The 17,763-nt window shown below is 39.5% G+C and overlaps 1 protein-coding gene across 6 annotated transcripts in view; it reads left to right on the top strand.

Annotated features, from left to right (window-relative positions):
* The window catches only part of FOXN3 (forkhead box N3), a 526,046-nt gene that overhangs the window by 135,461 nt on the left and 372,822 nt on the right, over positions 1-17,763 (top strand). For 4 of the 6 annotated variants that reach the window (XM_069085967.1, XM_069085958.1, XM_069085956.1 and 1 more), the window contains one exon: positions 15,981-16,019. The exons of the other annotated variants lie outside the window; for them this stretch is intronic. The gene's annotated coding sequence lies outside the window, so the exon portion shown is untranslated. The remainder of the gene's footprint in view (positions 1-15,980; positions 16,020-17,763) is intronic. 6 annotated transcript variants of the gene reach the window in all.

Genomic DNA, 17,763 nt, shown 5'->3' with positions numbered 1-17,763 from the left:
TGTTGCAGCTAATTTGGACTAAGAGCTATTTCCTGTTCTTGCCCTGCCTCTTCTCCCTTTGTGTGTTTGTATGAGCTATTTCCTATGCCTAGAATAGATACCTTCCATGTTTCTACCTGATTACATCTTTCTATTCCTTCAAGACTTTTCCCAGAAAATCATTGCAGTCTCCCAACTAGATGTGAATTTTCCCTTCTCGGTTTGACTTTTCCTGTGCAATTCACACATTCTTACTTACATCATACATTAATTTTTTGTGCATATGTCTTAATATTCTCCTACCCCCACTTCACTATAAGCTACTTGAGGACAGCCATGATGGGGTTTTCCATCTTTGTAACTCCAGTATTTCTCACATCATTCTGCACATCATAGAAGTTGACTTTGCTTATTAAAGTGCCTATGTATACATGGTGCTGGAAATGCAAGGGAAAAAATAGTATACAGGTCCTGCCTTCAAGGAGTTTCACTCTAGTAGGGGAAATAGGTCATATACACAAATAAATTTAATAGAAATTAGACAAGGAAGTGTGAAGAGGCAGTCAATTTAAAGTGATATAAGGAATCTCAGAAGAGAGCACTTATAGCTGAGTGGAATATAATTTAAAACTCAAAAGAATTGTAGAGATTACTTTATCTTCCTGATTTTTTAGGGGAGGAAACTGAGGCCTTGAGAGGTTGTGACTTTCCCCACTGTCACACACAATAAAAAGTATCAAATCTAGTGCTTTTTCTGCAATATCACAGACTTTACAAAGTTTCTGCACTGAAATTAATGTACCTAATCACAGATAATCCTCTCAGGGCCTTTGCTCAGAGTCTAATTACTCTTACTTTACACATAATTTTAACTATGATATAACATTGACAAAATTATAGATCCTTGAAGTACTGGAGTATTTAACAAGTATAGAATCCCATAGTATGTTAGAGCAGGGAAGAAAGAAATGCTAATTCGGGCAAATCTGTAGCAATAATAAGTGACCATCAGGAAAGATAAACTATACTATAAAGATATATATCTTTATAGATCTATAAGCATAGATATATAAAGGTAAGTATAAAGATATACTATAAAGATAAAGAACTATAAAAATAAAAAAATTTGAATATAGCAGACTATTTACATTTAGTGTAAAGTACATTTAGTGGCAAGTAGTCTCCAGGACCATCATTATTTTGCAACATTTTTGGTTAATCAGGAAAAGGCTAATGAAGGGGACGAAGTATGCATTACATTTCAAAAATATTTCTATGAAGAAAAAGCACGGGTATTTCAGGGAGTGAGCTTCAGATAGCTAAAGAATTCATTTCAAGAAGGGAATATTTTATTTCCTTTAAAAATTTTTTTTAAATTTTTAAATACTCATTTTAAAACTTTGAGCTCCAATTTCTCTTAATACCTCCCCCATCCATTGAGAAGGTAAGGAGTATAATATCCATTACATGTGTGATCATGAAAAACATTTCCATATTAGCCATGTTGAAAAAAAAACAAGAAAAATAAAGGAAGGGCAAAAAAATATGCTTCCCTTTATACTTGGAGTTCATCAATTCTCTCTCTGGAAGTAAATAACATTTTTTTATCATGTATCTTTTGGAATTTCCATGGATTACTGTATTGATCAGAGAATCTTGGTCTTTCACAGTTGATTATTGTTATGACATTGTTTCAGTGTACTTTGTTCTCCTGGTTCTGCTCATTTCAGTTTGCATCAGTTCATGTAAGGCTTTCCAAGTTTTTCTAAAACCTTCCCTCTTGTCATTTCTTACAGCACAAAAGAATACCTTGCTTTTTGATACTGAGTAAGTGAGATATAAATGGGGAAAAAAAGAGCTTATATTTTTCTAATAGAGACTAGACTATTAAATCATTGCTACCATAGGAAACCACCTACCCCCTCATTTGGAGGCAATTTCCTCCTCTTAATTTGACTTTCTTTAAGTCTCAACTAAAATCCTACCTTTCCTGGTCCTGCTTATTGTTAATGTCTTCCCTCTAAGATTATCTCCATTTTATCTTTTTTTTTTTTTTTTTTTTTTTGCCTATAGTTGTTGAAATTTAGTCTTTTCCATTAGCACTTTGAGGGCAGGGACTGTTTTTACCTTTCTTTGTAGACCCAGTACTTAACACTTAATGCTTGGGGCTTAATAAATGGTTGTTTATTTGACTTTTTTTAGACTGGTTGATAGTGTAATTTTCTAGTTATTCTGGGAGGACCCAAAGACTTGATTTAGGTGGCTGACAGCACAGTCTTTTTAAAAGAGTGTGATACCACTCATCTCCATTGAGATGCAATTTTTAGCTTTGCTAACCCTGGTTGATGAAGGCTATAATAGAAACAGTCTGTTTAGGGAAATACTTCAGTGCTTTGATAGAACTGTGAGCTTATCACTGAGATGACTAACCTCAAACATCCTGACCTCAGTCCTTCCATGCCTTTGTATAAAGTCTTCCTGAGGAGCTACTTAAAAAAAAATCCCATTATGTCCATCCTTCTCCAGATGAGCCTCCCCAACTTTAGACTGGTCCTTAGGAGACAGACACACCATCTGTTTGCCTGTCTTGTACTTGGAATTTCCAACTCATTAGGAACGGACCAGCCAGAGTTTCTGCTCTGCTGATGTAACCTCTAAAACCTTTACACTGCAATGAAGCATCAGGATGGGACTTCAGTAGAGGTTTAAGGAGGAAACATTCTCCAACATTGTGCCCCCATGCCTTCTCCATGTAGCCCTCTAGGTTTGGGGGTAACAGAAGAGAGAACTGACTTTCATCTGAATACTTTATTAGCCTGTAAGCTAAGTGTTGGACTATGACTAAATGTTATAAGGGATTCGGCTTTGTTGAATATACTTGACTTGAGTCCCATTTGTTCTCTGAATACATAGCCTGTATAGTCCTTTAGTCTCATCCCTTGCCTTTGACCCATGAGAGCAGCAGGCCGCCATGTTTCCCTTTGTCTGGTGGCACTGACAGCCTAATATATTCTTTCTCTAGCTACGGAGCAGTGCTAAATTTGGAGTTTCCGTATAGTTTATGTGGATTGAAACATGTCCTTGTCGTCTTCTCCAGTAGCATGTAAGTTCCTTCTAATAAGTAAGGGTTATATAGTTCTTTGTACTTGTGTCCCCAGGGCCTAACACAGTGCCTGGTACCTAGTAGGTGCTTAATAAGTGCTTGATAGACCTGAGTCAATAAGATCTAGATTCAGATCTTGCTTCTGACATGTATTGTTTGCGTGACTTTAGGCAAATCATTTCACTTCTCCCAGATTATTTCCTCATCTGAAAAATGGAAATAATGCCATGAATATCTATTTCGCTGAATTGTCAGTTGGCAGTCCTTTATACTCTGTGACAGGTATTGTGCCAAGTTCTTATCAAAGGCAAAACAACCTCCACTTAAGGAGTTCACAGTGAATTGAGGGAGGCAACCTGAAAACAACTCTGTAAAAAACAAGACATAAATTGGGGGTAACCTTAGAGGGAAATTAAGAACAATTAGGAAAGGCTTGTTGAAAGGGCTGAGACTTGAAGGAAATCTGGGAAGTGAAGAGATGAGGAGGGCAAATGTTCCAAAAGTCAGTGAAAACACGTCTGAAAATGTTGTGTGTGAGGAACAGCAAGGCTCAATTGATAAAAATTTTGAAAAGCGCTTTGCTAACTTTACAACTTTATAAGGCTGTATAAATATGCTACTGGCTAGCATCCTCAGTCTTTATCACCACCATCATCATCTTCATCATCTTCCTCTTCATGGTTACCACCACCACCACCACCCCCTCTGCTTCTTCATCTTCTTTCCCCACCATCCTCCTCCATGACCACTCTGGCCTCTTTCTATCTCCTCTGGCTCCACTATCATACTCATAAAGGCCATAGAGAGGCTTCACCTCTCTATCTAACATCTAGTTTTGAGAGCACATACAATTTTTCTAGCATGGATGTGTTAATTTTTAGGAATCTACTTTTATAAAACATAAAGTTGATTGGAGAGCCAGGATTATCTATTTAATTTAAGCTGGCCGTTAGGCTGGGTCTTAAAAGTAACCATTTTCACCTAGGTTGAATATTATTAACTAACCCAATGGGGTAAGAAGTAATTAAACTTTTGAACAGGTTGCTTTAGTCAATGGCAATAAATGACCTCAGATATTTAAAGTGACTTTTTTGAGTCTAAAATGTATAACTATTTTGGCAGACAATAGCTAATGAGTTGGGTTGTTTGTCTTTTGTTTTGATTGTATGCATTTGGTTTGCAGTTTTTAATGAAAGAGTTTGCTGTCTCTCACTAGATCTAACTAAATGAAAGCTATTTGCACAAATCAGGGAAGCAAATTGAACTCAGAGCAAATAAGGGAATTTCGTAATTTGGGGAAATTTTATTCTGTGATTGGCCCTAGATTTCTATCTCATTACTCTATTATTCATTATTTCTGATTCTTGGTCTGGAGTCTGGACAAAGGCAAGGCATGAGATGATAGGTGAACCAAGCCCCCACTGAGACCTTCTGCCTGATTAAAATGACGACTTCCTTCATGCAAGATCTCTTGGAAAGGAGGAACACAGCTCTTTTCTGAGATCCACTTCAGAAAGTTTGCAGGGCCTGTCCGTCTGCCTTTCTCAGAACAGAACGGATAAAGGGCTGTCTGGAAACAAATTTCTCCCGTGAAGTCAGTTTTTTGAAAAAGGTTTTGTTAAGCCAGGAGATGATGATTAACTCTGACCTTCCCAAAACCATATAGAGAAAGAAAGAAAGTTGGACTCCCCATTTACCCGTGGGAATTGGGGAGAAATCTCAATATAGCTGTGCCATCTTGCGCAGGCACCCAGCAGGCTTGGTTGGTGCTACAAGTTTCCGCCATCAGAATTTTTCAGGTGTGTCATATGTATTTAGTACATCATTTGATAATGTGGGAAAAGGAAATATTAAAGCAGCAAGGGACTAAAGGAGAATGAAGATGAATGTTAGCGTTCCCCTGGGGTTCATGGGTGAAGGAATTAACACAGCTTGGCACTCTACCCTAGCTGTGTTTGTTTCCATGGCAACGGCTACGTACATGTTTCAGACTATCTACAGTGACACAGTTGCAGAAATAGTAGCTTGCAGGTTTCTGATATCGCATCAGTGGACAGGCAGCACGCACTATATTAAGTAAGTGTAAAAGAATTTAAAATATAGCCCTGGATTCAGATGTATGCGAGTTCGGCTGAGCAATGTACCGAGTGTTGCTGCATCCCTCCTCCCAGCTGTAGAATCATCTGGGCAAAGTTGGAAGTTGCAGGATACCGTGCAAACAATTGCCCTGGCTTGGGGAAATAGCATCAAATGTAGCCAACGTGTGTGAGTTGCAAAGGTAAGGAAATGAGCTTTCCAGATGAGATCCTTGAAGAAGATTTTGTGGGGGGGGGTTGGGGGGGGGGGGGGGGGAAGCTGGCGGGGCGGCATGGGGAGAGTTGGCTGGTACTGGTGGGGTGGGGGAGTCAGGTCTGGTAGGCTTGGTAGAAAATAGCAGAGCCTTACAGCAAATCTAATTTGCGGCTGAATCTTTTAACTGCGGCAGAGTTTAGGGGAACTAATGGCAATTTTTTTTAGAAAGGAATTGTTCCCAATCTTTAAAAAAAAAAAATGCCAAAACAAAACACCAGGATGAGTTGGGGAGCTGGGAGGTTTGTTTTGTGATGCAATTAATGCCAAATTGAGATTCCATTGTCTTTTCTGAGCGCTTATGTAAATCTCTCTCCCTCCTTCTCCGAGATGACCCTGGTTTGTCTTTGACATTAGTACTTTTTAGTGGCATCTCTGTTTATATTGTTCAGCCATAGCACAGACTGATCTTCCCTTACTGTTGCTTAGAGGGCACCCGAGTAGATAGACTTTGCAAGTGTGTGACTTTGCAGTCCAATCGCACAATAATTTGGGGGAAGAAATGTACAAATGAGTATTTATTTAAGAGCTTGCCAGCCCTCCACATTTGAATGGCAGTTTAGGTATTAGGTTAATGGGTTTCAACTTCTGCATTGTGATTGTGAGGGCTTTCAAGGCTGTAGTAGTTCAATTTATATTGAGTTTCTATGTCACAATATTTCTGTTTATGTCCATTATCCCATTTAAGAAATGCATTTACCTTATAGTTTTATTATTCATGTATCAGCTGAGGCAAATGGATTGTAATTTAAGCTAATCTATTTATTTGAGGAGGATTATGTGCCCAGAAGTGGACTTCTGTGGAAAGTGGCATGCTACATGTACCTTTTTCCATGTCTAGGAGACTTTTATGTCTGGGAGACTTTAATGAAAAGGTGCTGCTATTCCCAGCACCTAAAACCCAGCATGTTGATCTGTCTGACAATGGTTGGCTTAGAAAAGGAAGAATTCAGTTTCTTCCCTTATAAAATGAAAGGAATGGATGAGACAAATCTGTGTGATCCCTTTGCATCTCTGCATGGTGTGATACTGTGACTTCTGGTGATCAGGTTCAGGGGTTATTTGAATGTCCCCTGGGATCGGGGAGGCTTTGGAGGGTTGATCCAGTTGGAGGGTCATTTGACCAATTGAATCATGGGTTTCCCAGCTTTGCCAGTGGGGGTGTAGCTCACCTTGTCTAAATAAGGTGAGCCAAAATTAGATTCTCCTGGAGCCTCCCATTTATGCTGATCTGCAGTCTGGGCAATACTGGAAGGAATGGCAAAGCTATGTCTTCTTCAAGGGGGAAAATGGAAAGGCAATTCAAGTTCTAAAGCAAGCTTCTTTCTTCTTGAATACATCTCCCCCCCCCCACCCCACACACACACCACTTCCCCACCCCCAACCAACCCTTCACTAGGTCTCAGGGAAGGGAGGGCATCCTTCAAAGAGCCTGGCCCTGGTCCCCAGTGCCCTCTCTTTGCCTGTTGTGTAGTTTACACATCCCTTTGAGCTACTTGGCCCTGTAACAGCTGCTCCACAGCAATCCATGCTTTGCCCTGGAGGCAGTTTATTGGTGGGTAGAAAGCACTCTACATATGCACTGCACATCATTGGTTAGTTGGAGTTTGCATAATGTTGGTTCTTGCATCTGAAGCGCCATGGGCGGGCAAAGCCATTAACCTTGAGTTCTGAAACAGGAAATCAGCAATGGTGAAAATAACCATTTTGAGTGACAAATTCTACTCCTGTCAGGGCAAGGTGGATAGTTTAAATGAATTTAGATTTGTGTATATAATTTAATTTTTTCATGATCTAGACTTCTGGAAACACTAGAGTGTGTGAGAAAATACATATATACGTATATGTAATATATGTACACATGTGAATGTGTCTTTTATTGGTCTGTCTTCATACACACAAGGGTCTGTCTTACATTCAATGAAAGAATTAAATATGTAGTTTTTTCCCCTTATTTTTTGTAACTCATTGAATAGAGTTAAAGCTCTCTCTGTGTTCATATATGGATATATGAGCACATGTATACATGCATAGTCTTTCTTTTATTTTTAAGTCTCATTGCATGAGAGAAATTTTATAAATGTATATGTCCATGTATGTATGTGTGTATAGTCTTTGCCTTATTTTTAAACACTTGTATTGCATGGAAAAGTTAAATTTCTTTCTCTATATGTCTATATGATCTTTGCCTTATTTTTAAATTCATTGCATAAAAGAGTTAAATCCTTCTGTGTGCATATGTATATGTGTTGTGTATATACACATATATGATCTTTGATTATTATTTTATTTTTTAGCTCTTTAATAGCATGGAAGCCCTACTCATGGATTCCAAAAGTCAATTCAGATACCTGAGGTTACTTGATGTGATTTGGATGTCTAATATCTAAGGTATTTGTAAAAAAAAAAAAAAAACAAAGAAAAAAAACTAATGGATTCCAAAAGTCAATTCAGATACGATATAGAGTCAGGGGGAAAAAAAAAAAGCTTGAGGGATTTCTGAACCGCAGCAGCATGGGACAAATGCTGTTTGACTGATCCTTTTACTAAATCTGAAATTGTAACAAAGCAACCTTCTTAGAACCTCTTTTGGTCTAGTGAGAGTGGTATCAGCAGAAGAATTGACTTTTAGCTACCTTTGTTGTGTGTAATTTACATTTATGTTATTTGGTTATTTGATCTTCCAAATAACCCTGGGAGAAGAAGAATAAGCATTATTATCTCCATTTCACAGATTAGGACACTGAGACTCAGAAAGGGCTTAAGCAACTATCCCAAAGGCACCCCCATGCTCTCATTGGATCCTCTCAATAAATCTTGGTAGGCAGGGTAGAACAACCATTATTACCTCCATTTTATAAATCAGGAGACTAAATGACTAGCTCCAGGTCTTCTGACTCTGAAATCCATCAATCCTCTCTTTTCTGTTCACCACTCAGCCAAGGTCTAATCAATAGTCTAGTCAAACATTTATGTTCTTTGTCTTTGCATCAAAACAAAAGCTCTTGGATATTGAGATGCTTAAGATTGCACATCTACACATCCGTATGAATTCAGTTAATCATTTAGACGTGGTTTCCCAGCATTTGGCGACATGCCGCTCATAATTTGTTAAACCTGGAAGGTTCCTGAGAGATCATCTAGTTGAAATATCTTTCTCACCATCTCCTACTTCCTCAGCATTTTTGGGGGAGGTAGCTTGTGTGGTATAGGAGAAGAAAAAGTGCTAGATTTGGAGTTAGGAGGGCCTGGGTTTAGATTCTGACATTGCCACTTACTACCCATGTGACCTTGGGCATGTCACCTTAACTCTTGCTCTCAATTTCTTCAAATGAAAAACAAGGAGTTTAAATTAGAACTGTGAAGTCCTCTCTGAGACTCGACTGTGACCTTAAGAACCTTTCCCAAGGTTATGTAATTTGAATGTGACTGAGCCAGAACTCAAAACCAGTTCTCCTTTTGAATGACTGATGGAATTGTTTATATACCTTCCAGCCAGGCTAGAGTTGTATAACTGCCCCCTGCCCCCAAGGGTGTTTTCCCACTGGTCCTTACTGTACTCTGTCTATATTCTATTTACTAAATCTTGGAGAGACTTATGCTTTATTCCTTTATCCGGATTGGCTGGGAAGTGAGTGCTGCGTGTAAATCATTCACTGTCAAATAATCCAGTGAGACTCATGCTCATATCAGTAGCACATAATTAAAACCCAAAGTGGACCTACCCTGGGGAGCACCAGAGCGATGCTGACAATTTATTAACAACCCTATCACCAAAAACACTGAAGCTGCTCACCATTGTCAAGTACAAACCCTTAACTCAAGTGGGAGGGGGAATTCCTGTTGGGGTTGAGGGAGAAGAACACACATCCTTTGCTGAGGAATGCCTGGGTAGGCTGTGAATTAGCTGGCTGCATCAAGATGTCAATAAGATCTCTTCTGTTTCTGAAACTCTAGACCCCCAACCTTGCAGCACAAAGCAAGGAGAATGTGACATTCAGCTTGACCTGTCTCATTATAGTGTGAGTAAAATTCTGCCCTCACTTCTACTCAGTAAACTTTTATGAAACACCTACTATGTGCCCAGGCACTGTGCTCAGTTCTGGGGATACAAAGTAAGGCAAAGATCACAGTCTAAAAGTCAGGAGCCTTTTCTGTAACTTGAGAGAACCTGTATCTGAATCTCTGCTTGGCCACTTACTGTGTGTTTCCCCGATAATAAGACACTGTCATTAATTTTTTTGGACAGAAAAACACCAGAGGGCTTATTTTCAGGGGAGGGCTTATTTTAATGAACATTGACAGCAATTTTAATAAAGAGGTAAATGTGAACAAAAAAATGTACCTTTATTCAATAAGCAAATCACTGGGGAAGAACAGGATGATGCGCTCACTGCTGCAGCTCTGATTGGATGCAGCTCAGAGCGCGGCGTGCGTTTCACGGAGGGGGGGGGACGGTGCATACAGAGGGTACCGTAATGTAGCAATCTCAATAGGGCTTATTTTCGGGGGAGGGCTTATTTTAGAGGAATCTTACACAGTAAGGGGAGGGCTTATTTTCGGGATAGGTCTTATTATCAGGAAAACACGGTAGTACCTCTGTGTCCTTGGTTAAGTGCAAGGTCACTTAACTCATTCAGTGGTGTCCTCACCCACAAAATGGTAGGGGAAAGTAGACTTTTTTGGTTGTTATTTAGTCATGTCTGATTCTTTGTGACCCCCTGGACTACAACATGCCAGCCCCTCCTGTCCTCCACTATCTCCCAAAGTCTCTCCAGGTCCATGTTCATTGTTTCCATGATGGTGTCTATCCATCTTCTGCTGTCTCCTTTTCCTTTTGCTTTCAGTCTTGCCCAACATCAGGATCTTTTCCAATGAGTCCTGTTTTCTCATTATGTGGCCAAAATATTTAAGCTTCAGCTTTAATATGTGACCTAGTAAATAAGCCTAAATTAATTCCACTGAGTATTAACTGATTTGATCCTTGCTGTCCAAGGTCTTCTCACCAGTATTCTCTGGCATCACCATTCGAAGACCACTAAGGTGGCTTTCTGCTATAAATCTGTTATCTTAAGCTGAAATGAATAGTGATATATATATATATATATATATATATATATATATATATATATATATTATTAACTGACATTTATATAGCATTTTGTGGTTTGGAGATGACTTTACAAATATAATCTCATTTGCTCCTAATCACAACCTTTTGTGGTTTGTAATGCAAGTGGAATTATCCCCATTTTCAGGATGAGGAACTTGAGGGGAAGTAGTTTTGCATAATAAGATCACAAAGCTAGATAAAGAGGCAGGGTTGCAAATATTATCTTCCCCATTTTATAGATGAGGAATCTGAGGTTTGGGGATGTGAAGTGGTCTAAGGTCACCCTTAGTGATCATAGACCTTAGTCTAAGGTCACTAAGTGATGGAGTAAAAACTGGAACAGAACTCTGTGTCCTTGTCATGATCTCAATAATTGAACGTTTTTCCAAGTCTTTTTTTTTTTTGCTTTTTGGAGGGCAGTTGGGGTTAAGTGACTTGCCCAAGGTCACACAGCTAGTTTTTGTGTTACGTGTCTGAGGCCGGATTTGAACTCAGGTCCTCCTGACTCCAGGGCCAGTGCTCTATTCACTGCAACACCTAGCCGTCCTCCAAGTCTTTCTTGATTCCAAGTCCTAGATTTTTCCCATTATGTGTTGTTTTTGTTTTTAGTCCTATCTGATGCTTCGTGACCCCATTTATTGTTATTGTTGTTGGTTTTATTGCCAGGGATACTGGAATGGTTTACCATTTCCTTCTCCAGACAGATGAGGAAACTGAGGCATACAGGGTTAAGTGACTTGCCCAGGGTCACACAGCTGGGAAATGACTATGGCCAGATTTGAACTCATGAAGATGAGTCTTCCTCACTTCAGGCCTGGAAGTCTATCCACTTCCCTACCTAGAGCCCCATTCTTACTATACCACATTGCTGAAAGGGTGTGTGTGTGTGTGTGTGTGTGTGTGTGTGTGTGTGTGTGTGTGTGTGTGTTTGTGTGTGTACTGGCAAGGTAGTGTGATGATAGTGACTCTAAACCCCAGGTTTTTCAGTCAGAGTACCTGGAGTTGGTTGAATCCAGACTCTGCTATTTACTATCTGTGTAACTGTGAGCAATTTCTTTCTACTCTCTTGGCCTCAGTTTCCTCATCTGTAAAATGATGAGGTTGGATTAGCCATTTGTAAAGATCTACATTCTATGTTCCTCATGCTCTGAGGTTGATAGAGGATTTTTTGTTATTGTTATTTGTTTCTTAAAGACAAACACTTGTATTTCTCTATAAATGTATGCTTTCTCTTACCCCGGAATTAGCTTATTAGGGAAATAAAACAAAATTCAGGTTTTAGAGTTGGAAGCCTGATTAATCTATCTGCCAGGTACATATGGAAATAAATTAGTAAATGGTCCACTTGGGACTGAGCGACTGCTGAGATGATGAATTGATCCCCTCTTGTGTATCTGTATTGCTAGAGACTGAGTTGTGTTCACTCCTATTTGCTGAGAGGTAGCTGGGTGCACTGTATCAAGACCAGAAAAAAAGCATTATATGTAAAATTTAAGCTACAGCAGTTTTGTGGGAGTATTAACGATAGCAATAACAATAGCTTTCATTTCTATAGCACTTTAAAGGTTGCAAAACACTTTGTAAATATTATTTCACTTGATCCTCTTTTTTTTTTGAGGCAGTCAGGGTTAAGTGACTTGCCTAGGGTAATACAACTAGTAAGTGTCTGAGCTGGACTTTCATTTGATCTTCTTAGCAACTCTGGGAGGAAGATGCTATTATTAACCCCACACAACAGATGAGAAAAAACCCCTGAGGCTTAAGTAGTTAAATGCCTTAAGAGTTTAACTGACTTGCCCAGGGTCATACAATAAGTGTGTGAAGCTGAATTTGAGCTTGGTCTTCTTGACTCCAGATCCAGTGATCTAGCCACTGTACCAACTAAGCTTTCATGTTAAATTCAAATTTATACCTCAGACTATACAAATATTCTTTTTTCTTTTCTTTTTTTTGCTTTTTTTTTCTTTTTGCAGGGAGAGTAGGGCAATTGGGATTATGTGACTTGCCCAACATCACTTGGCTAGTGTTAAGTGTCTGAGGCCAGATTTGAACTCCAGTCCTCCTGACTCCAGGGCTGGTGCTCTATTCACTGTGCCACCTAGCCACCCCTTACAAATAATCTTAAAAGGCTTATTTTAGGACCATAGATTTAGAGATGGAAAGGACCTTCCTGGTCATCTAATCCAAACTTTCATTTTCCAATCGAGGAAACCAACATCTAGGGGAAGTGATTTAGGGTTATAGACGTTGCACCATCTAGCCCAACCTACTCATTTTATAAATGGAACTGAGACCAAGGAGGTTAAGGGACTTTGCTGAGGTCAGATAGGTAACAAGTTGCAGAGCCAAGATTTGCACCTAGGTCCTCTGATGCCAAATTCAACGTTCTTCCCATGGCACCATCTTGAGAAAATGGCAAGTAGACATCTTGGGACAAACATTGGATTATGATAAAACATTGAGGTTCAGGTTTCATCTCTGCCACTTATCAGCCTCCTGTGTGGTCTTGGGCAAGTCACTCTTGGCCTTTCAGGAAATTCTCAATGGCTATAAATTATGTTGACATTATAGATTTAAAACTGTGGAGGGAGTTTCCACACTGGAAGTGTCAGATGCTGATGAAAGCCTCAATTTGGACGAAAAGAGAAAGTATATTTTAAGGCTTTAAAAGTGCTTTCTTTACACTAATACTTTGCAATGTGATGGGAATAATAATAAAATAATAAATAAATAAAAAAATAAAATAAATAAAATAAAATAAATAAAAAAATAAAATAAAATAAAAAAAATAAAATAATAAAAATAAGTAAATTATCATCCTCCTTTTGAGGATGAGGAAACAGGTTTGGAGTGGTTAATTGACTTGCATAACAGGCTACCCAGATCATAAGGGATAGAGTTAAGAACTTAAATTCAGTTCTCTGGATTCCAGGTTCAGCTCTCTTTTTACAGCATGGTGCTACTTCTCTTGATAATTTAACTTTTGGGGGCAGCTAGGTGGCACAGTAAATAGAGCACCAGCCCTGGAGTCAGGAGGACCTGAGTTCAAATCCAGCCTCAGACACTTAACTAGGTATGTGACCTTGGGCAAGTCACTTAACCCCAACTGCCCTCCAAAAAGCAAAAAAAAAAGATAATTTAACTTTTTAAATGATTGCTCAGATTACTACAAACATTATTTACAAACATCAGTAATACAACTGGGGCTGTTGAGATGTGAGTTACTCATTTGTCCCAACTTGGAAGCTCCCTAGATTGCTGTGGCTTTTTAGGTCTTCTGTCTGCTTTATACTTTCTATCTCTTCTTTTAGCAGACTTAGACATTTCTTCTTGTTGTCACAGTCCCTACATCAAAGAGTCCCCTTTCTTTTTAAATTTCCTGAATCTAACCTGGTTTGTGTTGAGAAACCAGATATCCGAGCTTGATAGAATTGTGTGCAAAGGAAGAGTCAGAAGTCTCTAAATCTGAGCCTTGATGTTTCTTCACTGGGCTGTGTGATACCTTTTTCTGCTGCTCAGAAGCTTTTTAAAAATCACTTCCAATATTATGGCTATGTTCCAAGAGGGTTGAGGTTGTCAGAATAAATGGTTGTTGAATGAACGAATGAATGAATATTGGATAAGTGGCTTCCTTTCTATGTTAAACACATAATTATGTAAGGTGCTATACAAAAAGTGCAAGACATGTTATTATTGATTTGATACATAAGGAAAATGAAACAAGGGAGGACTGAATCATTGTAAATTGTGATTAGAGATGTGAAACCTTTGAACCCCAAACTGTTTTCAAATACAGATGGTCAATTAGGTATAAATTCCCAACTTGAGTAGAATGTGAATAGAGAATATTTATATAAAGAAGGGATGTGGCAGGCTCTGTATTCTTTATGTTTCTGGAAGGTCTAAATCATTGAATATTTGAAACATCCACATGAACACTTAGGAAAATGATCCTTCTCTCTTTTCATTACAGACTCTGTCCATTTTCCTTCTTAGAGGCTCAGAAATCTTCCACTGAAAATTGTAATGCAATCTGATACAGCTTTTCTGTTTCGCAGAATTCCTTGAGATCACTCTGGTCCAGTAACTTGTAGTTCCATTTACAGAATTGATTTACCGAGTTGTCCTTGAGCTTGGAGCCTTCTTCTTCCGCAGGGGGTGGAGCAGATTCATTTTCTTTTTATACTTCTTCAGGATTTAAAAAAATCTGTTTTCGTATGTATGTATGTATGTATGAGAGAGGAAGAGGAGAGAGGGAGGGGTAATTCTAAGATCTAAGCTCTTTATTGCCATAGTATATAGTTTCATTAGATTCTGCTCTCCCCCCCCCCCCAAATCTATCACTTGGGGATCAGATGTGCAATGATGAGACTTTCAGTACTTAGCTAGTCTGGTCTTCAGAGGACAAGATATCTGATTTGCCTTAGGCCAGTGCTTTTCCAGTGGAGGGGCCCTCCCTCTAGTTAATTATTGGTTTTGTGGTGGGCTTGTCAGGTCACACCCCTCCCCCACCTCACCCTCACCCCCAGTGCTGATCCACTTCCTTGAATTTTTTAAGTTGGATTGGCACACAGGTGGGTTTTCTATGGGAAGTATAACGAATTCCATCAATAAAGATAGTATGGGACAATCCTTTGAAAGCTATAGGCTTTCAGGGAAGATTGATCTCTGGGGACAGGTAAGGAGGACAAGATAAGTACCAGCTGAGACATAGGGGACCAGATGGAAGGGGAGCACCTCTGAGTTGAAGGACCTCCCTACCGTGGGTTATTTCCATGAGGGTCAGGGAAGGGGGAAACCTAGGTTAATGCACTAGTGTGATTCCATGACTGCAGGTTATATAACATGAAGGAGCATGGGGCCTGAATGAGGGCCGTAGTGTGCTTGTGGGCAGAGTTTAATGGTATAGGTCACTGTGAGGATCAGGTGAGCTAAGCCAGTTTCAGGGTACATGGTGTTCAAATTACTGTGTGTCTCTAGGGGCCTTGACTACAGGAAGAAGCACAGGCTAAACTTAGGAAATTGGGGGGGGGGGGTGGGGAGGTTGTCCCAGTGACTTGTCATTCACTGCTATATGTGTGTATGTATATATGTCTGTGTGTGTATACATACACATATATCTATATGTCTGTATCTTTTTTTGTACAACAGTGAAGTATAGTTCTCACCACTCTCAAAGGATTACAGAAATTCAGCCAATGAAAGACAAAGAGGGGAAATAATGAGGTATGGTTTGTTTTAGTCTGCTGATGTATTACAGTCAGTCCCTCTTTCTATTGAGGATGAAGTCCTGAAATGAAGTAATTAACAGTAATACTAGCATTTGTATACTGTGTTGAAGATTTACAAAGCACTTTATAAATGTCCTCGTATTGCATGCTCATAACCCAAGGGCTAAGTGCTATTATATACTCTCCTTTCCTCTTCCCTTCACAGATCAGAAAACTGAAGCTGAAAGAAGTTGATTTGCCCAGGGTTAGTAAGTTAATAAACATTTATTAAATACCTACTGTGTGTCCTGAGGGATGAACTTTTGCTGCAAGCCTATAGCTTTCTCAGGACTGGATACAGTTCCTGCTTTCAAGGAGCTCACAATTGAATGAGGGAGATAACATGCAAACAATTATGTACCACCAAGCTGTATATAATATTATATATATGTATATGTATGTATGTATACACACACACAAATCGTCCGAGATAGGATAAATTATCTGAGCTAGGATTAGAATTCTAGTTTTCCCAGTGTCACCACTTTCCCATTATCACCTAACTGCTTCTAGGAACCACTGGGAATTATAGCCTGTATGTTATGAACACTGAAATCTGTTAGAAAAGGTAAATCAGACTGGAGCACAGCTGACCTGTTAGTTCTAGACTTGGTGAGCTTCTGGCAGCGCCCTGTCCTCTCTTCTCAACCTGGAGGAATAACATGTGTTTGTAGGCGTTTTATAGTTACAAAGTGCTTTTCTGACATTCCTTGTTCAAAGTAAGCAAGGTGGGACTGAAGGTGGTGGGGGGAGTGTGGCTCTTGGACTGAATCCAAACTTTACAGACCAAATCCCCTTAATAAAAGGATTTGTTCTATAATAGTTGGACTCATTCAAAAGGTTGTATGTACCCAAGGACCTAGAAGGCCACATGTGACCTTGCTGCAGGTTCCCCACCCCTGCCTCAGACATTTAACCGTAGCCTCTAGGGTTAGTTAAATTTCCATGGGCTGTTGTTTAGTCATGTCTGACTCTTCGTGACCCTATTTGGGGTTTTCTTGGCAAAGATACTAGAATAGTTTGCCATTTCCTTCTCCAGCTCATTTTACAGATGAGGAAACTTAGGCAAACAAGAGTTTTTTTTCTTTGGTTGTTTTTGCTTTTTGGAGGGCAGTGGGGGTTAAGTGATTTGCCCAAGGTCACACGGCTAGTTTTTTTGCATGTGTTAAGTGTCTAAGGCCAGATTTGAATTCAGGTCCTCCTGACTCCAGGGCCAGTGCTCTGTTCACTGCACCACCTAGCTGCCCTGAAAACAGGGTTAAATGACTTACCCAGGGTCACACAGCTAGTGAGTATCCGAGGCCAGAATTGAACTCAGGAAGAGTTTTCCTGACTCCAGGCCCAGAACTCAGTTCACTGCATCACCTATGAAAGGAGAGAGCTAGAGATAGAGAGCTAGCCTCCTAGTCTGGCAGATCTGGGTTGTCATTGTTATCCTGAGCATGCCTATCCCCTCAGGCACCTCTCTAAAACTGTAAATTGCAGAGCAGGTGCGCATGTCTGCATTGGTTAGAGGGATTTTCCTCTCTGGGTATTCCCTATACCAGTGATATCAAAACTCAGATAGAAACAGATCCCTGACACCACAATGGACTATCTATGTGGTATTGTAGTTTGATTTGTTTTGTCAAATATTTCCCAATAATATTTTAATGTGTTTTATTAAAAGATTACAAAAACAGAAGCTGAGATTGCTGTTGCTGTCCTCGAGGCCCTTACGTAGTAAACTGGGCAAAAGATTGACTTTTGGGAATGGTGACTTGTAGAGGAACTTTGAAAGGAGAATGGGACCCTAAGGGTTGACATACCCCATGCAGGAACAAAGGCCCACTTGATTTGGCTGTGGTTTTTTCAGTTGAATTCAGTAAACATTTATTAAGTGTCTTTTATATGCTAAGTATGTTTAAGTTGAGGAACTGGAGAGTTACAGGGAGAGAAGGATAAGTGCC

Source organism: Petaurus breviceps, unplaced genomic scaffold (genome assembly GCF_028583685.1).
Source record: "Petaurus breviceps papuanus isolate PSGF00001 unplaced genomic scaffold, PetGlider_PUasm1.0 177, whole genome shotgun sequence".
In the NCBI taxonomy this organism is placed as follows: Eukaryota; Metazoa; Chordata; class Mammalia; order Diprotodontia; family Petauridae; genus Petaurus; species Petaurus breviceps.
Note: the sequence above shows the minus strand (reverse complement) of the source record. Positions and strands in the feature narration are given on the sequence as shown.